Source organism: Octopus bimaculoides, chromosome 1 (assembly GCF_001194135.2).
Source record: "Octopus bimaculoides isolate UCB-OBI-ISO-001 chromosome 1, ASM119413v2, whole genome shotgun sequence".
In the NCBI taxonomy this organism is placed as follows: Eukaryota; Metazoa; Mollusca; class Cephalopoda; order Octopoda; family Octopodidae; genus Octopus; species Octopus bimaculoides.
Window position 1 is genome coordinate 109,275,667 of NC_068981.1, and position 11,134 is coordinate 109,286,800.

At 37.4% G+C, this 11,134-nt stretch overlaps 1 protein-coding gene across 2 annotated transcripts in view; it reads left to right on the top strand.

Moving 5' to 3' along the window:
- Positions 1–11,134, top strand: part of LOC106868482 (monocyte to macrophage differentiation factor 2) — a 108,085-nt gene that overhangs the window by 20,921 nt on the left and 76,030 nt on the right. The window contains exon 1 of one of the 2 annotated variants that reach the window (XM_052969259.1): positions 11,055–11,073. The exons of the other annotated variant lie outside the window; for it this stretch is intronic. The gene's annotated coding sequence lies outside the window, so the exon portion shown is untranslated. Of the gene's footprint in view, positions 1–11,054; positions 11,074–11,134 lie in introns of those variants that run through there. 2 annotated transcript variants of the gene reach the window in all.

Sequence of the window (11,134 nt, forward strand, 5' to 3'; positions counted from 1 at the left end):
TATATATATATATATATATATATATATATATATATATATATATTATACATAAGAAGTTTAATTCCTAACAACATGGTTCTGGGTTCAGTCCCTCTGCATAGCATCATGTTGGTGAATTACTACCAGTTGATAGAATTGGTGATTCATCAACCCACTTTTGCTACTTGAAAGCACTATGGAGTTCTGGAACCTCATGTTAAAATGATAATTATGATGAAAACAAAGATAAAACCATAACCTGTGTTTTCTTTAATAAAATTGTGGTAGGATAATATATAACTTCAAAATCATTAAAAATGATTTGTTGTGCATGTATGTATGTCCTTTGATACCTATATGCATTCACACATATGTATATACGTATGCATTCATACGTTTTTGTTTGAATCAAGGTATTTTACAGGGTGTAATCAGGGTATTTTACTAACTTATATGCATCTATCTTTCTAACTAATCCCCACACTCAGCTACCTACACTTATCCATCAAGTTACATGTACATTCGTTTATCTATCAATTAATCTTTGTATATCCATCCATCAACTTATTTAACTCCCTCATTCCTCCCCTCTCTCTTTATATCTCTTTCCTCTCTCTTTCGCTTTCTTTCTTCTTTTTCTATCTGATCATCAACTATATCCATTCTATCTCAACTAGTAATTCAGAACAGCTTTCATGCCTCAGTTGTTTAAGTGTTATAGAATATCATGCTTGGCTTGTTGTGTGGTAGCATCAGGTTTCTAGACAGGAAATGCTGTATTTACAGAAGGAAGTGTCCATTCTGAATGGCAGTTTCCCATTACCGGCTTTCCTTATTTAAACAGTCATTTTGTGTATGGTTATGATCATATACACGCCTCTGTATTATTTGCAGTTTACTGTCAGATTTGCTCTGTGTGTGTGTGTGTGTGTGTGTGTGCGCGCACGCTAGCCATAATATATACAATAATGTAAACATGTGTAAGTTAGTGTATACAATGTGATATGGTTCAGACATGGCTGAATGATTAAGAAGTTTACTTTGAAATCATGGAGTCCCATGTTCTATCTCACTGTGCAGCACCTTGGGCAAGTATCTCCTCCCACCACATTAGAGCAGCAAAAGCAAGCCTCTTGAGTGAAATTACATGGATAGAAAGTGTGTTAAAGTACATTAATTGAATTACATTCAAAATCCAAAGAGCCAGCTGCATTACATATTGTCATACTGATTTTACCTGAAGATTACTTCATGAGATAAACATCTGTGAAATACTCTGCCTCTTACAGTAAGTACATTGGTCCATTGATTAAACCCCTGAAATACTCATTGTTGACACTGTCATGAGAATCAGCTGCAACTATTTGAAACTTTGGAAAGACAAAGACAAATTCACTACCTTTTCTCTTGTCCTTTGTCAGATATCTGTTGGGATATTTGTGTAGCCATTTTGTTTTCCTTCTTTCTTTCCTGTCTGTTTCTTTGTATTCTTGTGTAGGCAGAAAGACAACTGACATTTATAATTAATTTTGTGTGTGTGTGTGTGTGTGTGTGTGTGTGTAATAATAAATAACAAACAAGAGAATGATGAACATTGCATTGGTATATAAAATCTTTTTGTAGTTGAGTGCTGTAAGTATGATACCTTTGCTCTCATGCAAAAAGTTCACAATTATTCAATCCTAGTTTGAACAATACTGGTAGTTTGGTCATTTTTGTTAAGCTGAATGCACCAAGTCTTATAAAAATGAATGAACTACCACTATTATTCAAGCTACAATTGAATAATTTTAACTTCTTTTTTTTTTTGCATGAAGCCATTGGTATTGTACTAGTAGCACTCAACTATTAAAAGATATGTGTATACATATACACAGGCTGGAAGAAGTCAAAAAGCTGTTACTTCTACCGGCAACGAAAGGTTTCTCTCTCAGTTTGAAGTGGAGGAGACTATATGATACCAGTGTATGAAATGTAATGTTGCATAGTAGTGTGACATGGACACTGAATGCAATGGATTTGTGAAAGCTAGAAAGGAACGAAGCAATCATATATATTATTAATGTGCATGAACGATGGAGTGCACTTTTAGCTATGGGAAAAACTGTGTATAAAAGGGATGAGTTATAGTGGGCTCAAGAAAAGACTGCAAGGATGACAACTGCATAAAGAAGCATAGGGTGCACGAAGTGGATGGAACCTGTGAAAGAAGGAAACCTCAGAATTAGTGAGTTGAAGTGGTGAAAACTGACCTTTGGAATGTTAGGCTTCACACAGAAGACAACATGTAACCACAGTGATTGACAATATGTGGTACTGGAGAAGACCTTCCCAACTGTGCATGTAGTGAAATGAATGTTGAAATAAGTGATATTGTTGAGGGCTGAGAGGTGTAATATATCTATCTGTATTTGGGTCTTTTACCCCATATGTCCTGTTGAGTCTACGTTTGCCACCTGCTAAGCTACTTGATTCTTTTTCATCCCTCTGTCACTCATTTCTGCATCATTCTTCTCTTTATTACTCACCTTCTATCTGTGCTCCTTCTCCTCTGTTCATTGTATGAGATGACAGTGAATTTCTCTATGTCATTGGGCTTATATGATTCTCATCTCTCTGACAATCACTTGCTTTCCTCTCTCTGGCTATGCGTCCTGTGTAATGAGGGTTGGCCCGAGATCTTCCTATACCCAAACCCTCCTCCACCACCATTCTGTACTAAATATACCTGACCAGCACCCTTTCTATACTAACAGTCAATGTTCTTTCTCTCTCCACCTCTCCCACCCTTCACCTCAGCTCTCTCTATCACACACTTGTTCTCTTCACTCACACACCTTTGTTTCTCCCATCATCTCTCTCTCTATCTGCTCTTCACATTGTTCTTCATGTTGCATTGAGTAAACAGACACAACATAACTTTAATGAGGACTCTTTAGTCTTACAAAATATAAGTGTCAGTGCCATGATAAAATACAGCAAATACACTTAGTAAAGTGGTTGGTGAATGACCAGAGGCATGACATCCTCTCTAGTGTTAGTGTCACAATAAATCCCACCCAGCAAAGTTACTGGAGATATCCTATCATCAACAGCTCTGATAGGAAGGGCATTCAGTCATAGAAACCAAACCAAAAATGAGATGTACAAGTGAGACATAGCCTTTTGATCTGTTTGTCTAGGAGGACAGTAACTTCAAATAAGAACTGACTCGGACCATTACAATCCATGCCAGCAAGGAAAGCAAACAAGCTACTGATATTAAATAAACTGTTAAGCAATTATAATATGTAAATTAGTAGGTTCAGTTTTCTGTAGCAACTGGATATGTCATGTATACAAACACGTTTGTTTCTCTGACAAGAACTTAATAAGGTTCAAAAATTGATTAAGGTTGTTAATTTTTTTTCAATCAATGGAGAAATAGATAAATTTGCTCTGTTTATATATCAACTATATATGTGTATAAATATTTATAGATATGTGTGTATAATGTATGTGTGTGTAAACATAAACACTCAAAGAATACTCTCTTTTTACATACACACATATGTGTGTATGTGTGTGTGTATATATATCTGAAATCGAAATTGAACCAAATTCGACGACTGGCACCCATGCCAACCTCTCCTTCATTGGACACTAAACTCTGCTTGCGAAGACCTGTTGGGGCAAGTGAAGTCGAAATCATAATTGAACCATATTCGATGACTGGCACCTGTGCCAGTGGAGCACTAACAGCACTGTTCGAGTGTGATCATTGCCAGAGCAGCTCTCTGGCTTCCGTGCTAGTGGCCCGTAAATAGCACCATTTGAGTGTGATCATTACCAGCGTCGCCTTACTGGCACTTGTGCCGGTGGCACGTTAGAAAAGCATTCGAGCGAGGTCATTGCCAGTGCCACTGGAATGGCTCCTGTGCAGGTGGCACGTAAAAAACACCATTTTGAGAGTGGCCATTGCCAGTACTGTGTGACTGGCCCTCATGCCGGTGGCACATAAAAGCACCCAATACACTCTCGGAGTGGTTGGCGTTAGGAAGGGCATCCAGCTGTAGAAACTCTGCCAGATCAGATTGGAGCCTGGTGTAGCCATCCGGTTCACCAGTCCTCAGTCAAATCGTCCAACCCATGCTAGCATGGAAAGCGGACGTTAAACGATGATGATGATGATGATGATGATGATGAATACCTTAGCTGCTATGTTATATCACACAGTGATTATCTGTATATATCAGTGTATATAGTTGCACAAGTAACTTCACACACAAATTTTGTTGTGTACTGATATAGTTGCATGAAGGTGCATGGCTCAGTGGTTAGAGTGTGAGGCTTATGATTGTGAGATTGTGAGTTTGATTCCTGGACTGGGTTATATATTGTGTTCTTGAGCAAGACATTTTATTTCACACTATTCCAGTTCACTTAGCTCTAGAAATAAGTTGCAATGTCACTGTTGCCAAGCTGTATCAGCCTTTGCCTTTCCCTTGGACAACATCATTGGAAAGGGAAGATTGGTATGCATTGGTGACTGCTGGTCTCTCACAAACAGCCTTGCCTGGTGTTGTACTTTGTGACCAAAGGGAGTCTTTAGATATAGTCACAAAGATAGTGATGATGTAATAACTGCAGAGAGGATAGTAAATGACAGGAAGGATACAATGAAGGATTAAATGCCTTGTAATTTCATTCACATCCTCTTTGTATTCTGAATTAAAATTCCACAAAGGTCAACTGTTGGTTTTCATTTTTCCAAAGCACATAAAATAAATGATCGGCAAGAACTGAGATTGATTTAATTAACTGCCCCAACAGTAAAATTTGTGGTCTTGTACCTACATCAGAAATCAATATTATAATTGTAGCTGAGGTTGCGAGCTTGCAGAATCATTAACACACCATGCAAAATGCAAGGCAGCATTTTGTTCATCTTCATGTTCTGAGTTCAAATCCGCTGAAGTCGACTTAGCCTTTCATCCTTTGAAGGTTGATGAAATAAGTACCAGTTGAGCACTGGGGTTGATATAATTGTCTTACCCCTCTCCTGAAATTGCTGGCTTGGTGCCAAAATCAGAAATCAATATAATAATTGCCATAGTGGGAAATCTTGTTATTCTGTAACCCCAAATATTTTTCTATATCTGAGACAGTATCATCAAATGTGTCCTGCTTTTTTAAAAAAAGATTTTAGGATGTGATTTGAAGGAGATTTGGTCACTATTGTTAACATGTCAGTTGACCACATAGAGGTTTCTCTTCTTGGCTCATGTTAAATAATGATGTAATGATTGTATAATAGGTGTACTGGTTATGGTGATAAAGTGATAATGGTAGTGTTGGAGAGGTGGTAAGAATGATGTAATCTTTGTGGAGGAAATTATAGTAGTGTTTGTACAATAGTTCTATATTTAAGAGATGAGGAATTATTTACATTTACACTTGATGGATATTTGTACTCATCTTGTTTGTTGTTAACACAACATTTCAGCTGATATACCCTCCAGCCTTCATCAGGTGTCTTGGGGAAATTTCGAATGTGGGTTCTCATTTCTAAGGGTTTTTTTGATGTTTCTATTATTATTGTTGTTATTATTATTATTATTATTATTATTATTATTATTATTATTATTCAGGTTACTGCCTGGAATCGAACTTGGAATATTGGGGTTAGTAGCCTGTGCTCTTAACCACTACATCATGATGATAATAATAATAATAATAATAATAGCAACATAAAAAACACCTTAGGAATGAGAACCCAAGTTCGAAATTTCCCCAAGTCACCTGATGAAGGCTGGAGGGTATATCAGCCGAAATGTTGCATTAACAGCAAGCAAGATGAGGACAAATATCCGTCAAGTGTAAATAATGTTTGTACAACAGTTGTGATGTTACTGCTGCAATGATGGTGGTGGTGGTCATAGTGTTGTTAATATTTAGTCCTTAAACAACTCTCATCAAACAGACCTATAATCGACGCTATTGCAATGACAACCATTCTATTTTATTTTCCGATAGTATATCCAAGAATATGTTACCCAATGTGTCATTTTAAGTTTGATTCAAAAGGAAATTAGCTGCTATTTCTATGACTACCTAGAGATTCCCTCCTTGGCTTCTAGTAGCAGTGTTGTCAGTACAGGTGATAGTGCTAGTTATGATAGTACTTCAACTTGTAGTAGTAGTAGTAGTAGTAGTAATGGTAGCAGCAGCAATGATGATTGTAGTTGTAGCAATGGCAGTACTAGTAGTAATAAGTGTTGTTGATGATGATGATGATGATGATGATGATGATGACTGTGGTAGTAATGGCAGGGCTGATGATATTAGCTATTGGTGTTGTGTTAATGTTAGTTGCTGGCGGTAAAGGGAGATCATGACAGGACAATGAGTTCCCATGTGGAATGCAGTTAGTTAATAATTACTCTTGAGATGTCAATATCTGTGCTGCAATGTCATAGCACTTACTGTGTAAATGGATGTGGTGAGGGTAAATATGTAAACCTCCCACCCCTGCTAAACTCATAAGGTTTGTGAGGGTCATATTACATTGAGCATGATTAGGACTCCAATGGAGGTAACAATGGAAATGTTATTTTGACTGATTACATACCGCTTAGATCAGAGAGTGGGTGCTGTCCTTGCTACTGCTGTTTAGTGAACAAGGGAAGTGGCAGCATGGATATCATGTCAGACTTATCAATTTAAGGGACTTCAAATTCACTGCAAGTCTTTCATTCTACATTCTGCATACCTCTGGTGACCTGTATACCTCAATTTAGGAAGGAGAGCTGGGATGACCAATGTGGTATTCAGGATGAAATAGGATTTGCCTGATGGTTTAGCACCTAACAACCCATCATGAAGTGAGGATTTAGCAGTAACCCTTTCAGAATCTGGAGAAATTAAGATTTTATTATTATTATTAAGGTGGCAAGCTGGCAGAATCACTAGCATGCTGAGCAAAATGCTTAGCAGCATTTCGTTCATCTTCACATTCTGAGTTCAAATTCCACTGAGGTCAGCTTTGCTTTCACCCTTTGGGGAGTTCAATAAAATAAGTACCAGCGGAGTACTGGGGTCGATGCAATCGACTTACCCCCTCCCCTGAACTTGCTGGCCTTGTACCAAAATTTGATATCCTCATCTTTACTATTATTATTGCTATTATTATTATATGAAAATTTACAGCTTATTTTGCTGCGTATGATGGAAAGTGTCAGCTGTCCACAGCCAGCAGATTAAGGTGACACTTGTTTACCGGTCATGCTTCAAGAACCCTGCAAAGAATTCTTGCAGTTCCAAGCAATGCTGATTTTTGTAGGTGTTCTACCTTCACACTTGCATCGCTCTTTTTCAGCCATGTTGGTAGTTGAGTGCTGATACTTCCAAGTGCACCATGTCTACTCTCTTCATTGACCACAACTTTTGGATTTCTCACTTTAAATCATCATAGGTGTTTATTTTTTCTTCTCCTTTCACATTGATCCTGTTGTCACTGTGGCATGCTATGTCGATTACACATGTTCTTTCTTTTTTATTCACCACAACAATATCCGGTTTCCTATGTCTGGTCAGGTGATCACACTGGATCACTACATCCCACAGGATTTTGCAGTTCTCATTTTTGGTAACTCCTTCTGGTGTTTTCTCATACCACATCTTTGCTCTTTGTAGACCGTGATTTCCACAGAGCTCCAATGGATCATTCTTGCCACATTGTCATGACATCATTTGTATTCGCATTGAGCCAATTTCAGGTATTCACTAACGATGCGCCATACCGTTTCACTCCTCTCACCACACATTCTGCATTAGTCGCTATCGGTAGTGTTGTCAAATCTGCACATCTTATAATTGGTCCTTAACGCTTGTTCCTGGGCTGCACATATGAGTGCTTCTGTCTCTATCTTCAGGTCACTCCTCCTCATCCATAGCCACTGGTCCTCTGTATGGCATTTACATCTCTTGCAAACTGACCGTACATTTTTTTCCCTTCCATGCTTTTTCTTTATTTTTGTTCATTTCTTGTTTAAATTTTTCTTTAGTTACACAATTTTCAGTTTTGATGATGCTGGACATCATGTGTTTCAACAGTGGCTCCACAGCATTTTTTATAGGCAGTTTTCTTCTGCTTCGATACACTCTTGGCAACTGATCAAACCTCTCCCTTTCTTTTGGACAAGTACACCCTATCGGTATCACACTTAAGGCGGAAGGCTCAGTGTACTGTCAACATTTTTCTGGTCTTGGTATCCATTTTCTTCATTTCTCTCTTTTGCCATTTTATAATTCCTGCTTCATATCAAAGTGATGCTGTCACCCATATATTAACTGCTTGGATTTCATTCCATCCATTATTATTATTATTAAGGTGGCGAGCTGGCAGAATTGTTAGCACACTGGGCAAAATGCTTAGTGGCATTTCATCCATCTTTACATTGAGTTCAAATTCCACCAGGATTTACTTTACCCTTCATCCTTTCGGGGTCAATAAAATAAGTACCAGTTGAGTATTGGGGTTGGATATAACTGACTAGCCCCCTCCTCTAAAATTTCAGGCCTTGTGCTTATAGTAGAAAGGATTACTGTTATTATTATTATTATTATAATTATTATCACCATAAAGAGGTTATTACAAAATCAAATAAAATAATTGACTGTGTTGTTATAAGTTTGCTTCCCAACAGTGTGGTTTCATGTTCAGTCCTACTGCACAGCATTTTAGGCCTTTTACTGTTCTCAGGCCTTGTGAGTGGATTTGATTGGTGGAAATTGAAAGAAGCCCATCATATAATTCAATAAGTGCAACACATTACCAAGAAGCATCAGTGTAGTAAATTGGTTCCATGCTCAACTCTTTCCTCCTATGCGGTCTGTCAGACAATCCTCGTAACTCCAGAAAGGTTAGTGTGTGGAGTCTGTGTGTTGTATATAAAAAGAAAGAAGGATCACTGGAAACATAATTAGCATTAATGTTTTACGCAATGTACACGTGTTTCATAAGACCAGAAAACATCAATTACATGAACAAATACCACCAGCGTCATTCATTGACATTACCCAGCAAAATACAACACGAAGACATTAGGCCCTCAAATACACAAGTATGCAAATAAGAACAGTTAGGTTATCATAGAAGAATAGAATAGGTGAAAGTGAGAGGATAAAAGAGCATGAGAGAGGAGTGTGGAGCCTCCTCCTTTGTGTTGTATTTTCGTCTTCGTCTTTTGTTTTCTGTAAATTTGAACTGTGTGTGTGTCCTCTTGTCTTTGCATTGTGTGATATTTGTAAAAGAGCGTCATTGCTATACAAGCAGAATCGTTCATTTCCAATTTTCAGTGAAAACGTCTGGTTATGGATTCATATTACCTTACTTGGAAACAAGTGGGGGCTAACGACAAGAAGGAAATCCGGCCGAAGAAGATTTGCTTGAACAAATTCCTTCTGATCCATGCAAGCACGGAAAAGTGGACGCTAAAAGAGGACGTCGATGATGATGATGAATTCTGACATGTCATTTTTTTTTATCAGAGGGAATTGTTGAGACCATGTGATAAAGTGGCTTTGATAAAAGTTCCATAAAATCTGCTACATTATGACATAGTGATAATTATATAGTATTCAAACTATCGTCATCCAATCTTCCGGGCTACAGTACCCACTGTATCCTTTGAAAAAGACTGTAAGGTATAATTTGGCAGTTTTGGTTGCTATTTCTAGGAGGTCGACGGATAATGTGCAAGCTCTTTCAATGGTTCGTTTCAACCTCAGTATATTATTACTGAGGTAAAGAGAAGCAGACCCTGATCAAACATGTATTCAAAACATAGACAAACACTGTTAACTATTCTAAGGCTTCGCTGTTTGTGCGATTCTGTCAATCGTTTTTTTTACGTTTGACACTTTAATGTCTTTCTCAACGATTTTGTCGCATGAGCTGAAGTATTGTTTATTTCAAATGGTAATCAACCTCTAACAGCAGAGATAATAATAAAGGTTACAGTTACTAATTTTTACGAGAGGAATTTAGTCGAATGGCAGAATCGGTAGAGTAACAGACTTTCGCGCCCCAAATTTCCAAAGGCTGACTTTTTGTCTTTCTTCCTTTCGGAATCGATAAAATAAATACTAGCTGAGAATAGAGTCGGTCTTATTTAATCAATTTTAAAATTGTCTTTATTTTACCGACTGTGGAAATAGAGTAAGGGACAAGTTTGACTTGTGTGAATAGAAATGATTTGAGACAGGTGTATCTAAATATTTGGCGACTTTTGTGTTTAATATGCCACTTTCGCTTTACTAATGACTTGTACGTATGTGGTATTTCGTTATGCAACCTTAATATACTATAAAGTATATTAAACGTTTTTTCTTTTAAGTCAATACCTGCTGGTTATAATTTCTCTAGAATATCTGTAGAGATAACCATAACAAGTAAATTTTCACTTTGTCAAACTTTCAGCTTTGCCACTGTGCTTGCAGTTAACTTAATCATGAGATATTTTTGGTGCAGTTAAGAAATACAAAAGACTATTTATTGAATAATTTCTGTTTTTTTTAAATCTCACTTTTATGCGGTGGCGTCATCTGATAGAATTCATAACCAAATTTTCCTATAATCACTCTCCCAATTTAATACCAACATGAAAAATAATTCACTGCATTCAGTATATCCCCTAACACACACTAGCAAGGAAGATAAAAACTTCCTCTTTCGCAGTTGACAAATAGATTGATACAAGTTTGACAGCGGGTTCACAAAGATCGCAAATAAGTTTAATTTTTTATCCGAATCGAAATAAAATAATAGTTTCGGCACTGTCATGGTATTAGCTGTCAGAATTGAAAGTAGAACTGACAAGGAACGTTACTGCTGGTTTGAGTTGATTCTTTGGCTACTGACAGCTAATACCATGACTGGCCGGAGCGAGCTACCTGTCTGTCTGTCTGTCTCTCTCTCTCTATCTATCACTCGAAAGTTATTGGAACAAATTTGACACCTATATCCATGCATTTGAAAACACACAGAGTATAAGGGTACTACTAAAGCAGAGTGGTCCCGAACGCACAGTCGCGCGTCCGCGCTAGCTAGTCGTGAGTGGTCGATCCTATTATTTTTAAACTTCAAACTTCATTTGTTTTCTATTTTGATAAA